The sequence below is a fragment of the Neopelma chrysocephalum genome, unplaced genomic scaffold (assembly GCF_003984885.1).
Source record: "Neopelma chrysocephalum unplaced genomic scaffold, ASM398488v2 Primary Assembly neopelma1_97039, whole genome shotgun sequence".
In the NCBI taxonomy this organism is placed as follows: domain Eukaryota; kingdom Metazoa; phylum Chordata; class Aves; order Passeriformes; family Pipridae; genus Neopelma; species Neopelma chrysocephalum.
This window is the reverse complement of record NW_020925681.1, coordinates 2,366-4,742: the sequence shown is the minus strand read 5'-3', so window position 1 is coordinate 4,742 and position 2,377 is coordinate 2,366. Positions and strand designations below refer to the sequence as shown.

Sequence of the window (2,377 nt, the reverse complement as noted above, 5' to 3'; positions counted from 1 at the left end):
AGTGGGATCAGGACCCGTGGCACAGCATCCCTGGATCGGAGCTTCCAGATGCCAAATCTCATGAGGCCGATGATGATGATGGCAGCAATGACGGACACAGCAACCAGCACCAGAATGAAATTCCATCCGGATTCTGGCTCTGGGAAGTGCGGGATGGTGAGGAGGGGGAGGGGAAACCGGAACCCCCATCCTGCTGCTCCACATCCCCAAATTCCTCATTTCCCAATTCCCACATTCCCCATTCCCAGCCTCACCCCAGGCAAAGATCCCAGGCTCTGGCATTCCGGCGTGCTCCACCCAGCACTGGTACTGCTCCCGCTCCCCTGGCAGCGCCTTGATCCTGGGCCAGCTGTTGAAGGTGCCATCGCTGTTGGGAACGATCCCGCCCCACTCCGTCTCCTGATCCCGGATTTCATCCCCCTTCAGCCAGTTGATCCCGATCATCCCAGGGTAGAATCCATACGCATGGCAGGACAACGTCAGGATCCCGTGTTCCTCTTTCCCGGACACATGGACATCGGGGGGCTCTGGAATTGGATAATGGTGGGATCTATTCATGTAATTCCCAAGGGAATGGGACAGCAGTGAGATCCATCCATAGAATTGCCATGGGAATAGGATGAGGGTGAGATGCATAAACAGAATTCCCATGGGAATTCCTGCATTCCCAAATCTTACATTCCCAAATCCCACATTCCCATGGGAATTCTGCTCCCACCTTTTCCCTCCAGCGCCTCCCGCCCATATTGGACATGTTTCTGGAGCACTTCCAGGCAGGTGTGCTCCAAGAAATTCGTCAACTCCTCCACCATGATCCCGTCAGATTCCCATTTCCTTTTGGTGATCTGGGCGGCGCCATTGGCCACCACAAAGCTCTTGGATCCCAGTTCGAAGGAGATGAGATCCTGCCCATCGTAGCCTTCCCGATGGGATCCATGGATGCTCCCGTCAGACAGGAGCTCACAGTTGAAATCCTTCTGCAGTGTGTGGAGACCTGGGGGGTGGAATCAGACCCACAGCGACCCATGGAATTGTGTCCCAGTCCCACAGGGCCCCATTGCACCCCTATGGAGTCCCATAGTCTGATGAAGATCCACAGATCCCATCCCAGTCCCTTGGAATCCTACAGATCCTCTCCAGTCCCACAGATCCACATCCCTGTCCCACAGATCACCCCTTCCCCGGCTCCCCCCACTCACCCCCACTCTGGTTGTACCGGATCTGCAGCATCTCCAGGTGGGCTGGATCCTCATGCCGATACCTCTCATTAATCTGGGTCTCTGTATCCCAATATCCCGGCTCGGCTCCGGCCGCCATCCACAGAGTCTGCGGCTCCAGCCGGCCCCGCTCACTGTCGTAGCGTGCGAAGGGGATCCCGTCCACAAACGCCACGGCCACATATCAGGGGAGCTCCAGGCCGGATTCCGACACTGCCACTCGCACATAACGCAGGGAGTGGAGAACTGGGGGGACATGGACATTTGGGGAGTCTGGGGGTCCCACGGTGAGAGACTGGGGAGCCAGGGGGGCTCACGGGTAAAGGATATAGGGGACTGGGAGAGCCAGAAAGGAGACTTGGGGGTCCCAGGGTCAAGGAAAGAGGGATACAGGGACAGGGCGAGGTGGGATAGGGGGTCACAGGGGTCCCCTGTGTTCCGGAAAAAGAGGGGCTTGGGGCTGGAAAAGGCAGGAATGGGGCTCCAGGGGGTCCCAGGGTCAAGAAAAAGGAGTTTGGATGGCCAGGAAGGGGATGCAGGGGGGTACTAGTGCAGGATAAGGGGGAGTAGGGGGGTCCTAGTGCACAGAAACAGAGGTTCAGGGGGGTCTTGCTACCACATAAGGAGGTGTAGGAGGGTCCCTGCACCCGGGAAAGGGGGTGTAGGGGGGTCCCAGTGCCCAACAGGAGCATGGAGAGGGTCCCAGTCCCAGATAAGGGCATTCAGGGGAATCTGAGTGCTGAATAAGGGGGTGCAGGAGGGTCCTCATGCCCAGGAATGGAGGTCTGGGGGGTCCCAGGGTCAAGGAAAGGCGGTGAGGGCACTGGGAGAGGCAGGATGGAGGTTCAAGGGGATCCTGTGCCCAGGAAAGGGGGGCACAGTGGTCCCCAATGTTGAGGAAAGTGGGGTCTGAGAGCTGGGAAAGGCAGGAATGGGGATCCAGGGGGTCCCAGTATCGAGGAAAGGGGCGTCATGGGATGGGGAGACCCAGGATGGCCGGGAATGGGGGTCCCGGGGGTCTTTGGTTTAGAAGAAATGGGGGGCTGGGGAAGGCAGGAATGGGGCTCAGGGGGTCTTAGGGTCAAGGAAAAGGGATGTCTGGGAGAGGTGGGATGGCTGGGAAAAGGGGTGCAGGGCGATATTGGTGCAGGATAGGGGGG

The 2,377-nt window shown here is 58.5% G+C and overlaps 1 pseudogene; it reads right to left on the bottom strand.

The window, feature by feature from the left end:
- Nucleotides 1–2,377, bottom strand: part of LOC113961139 — a 3,548-nt pseudogene that overhangs the window by 311 nt on the left and 860 nt on the right.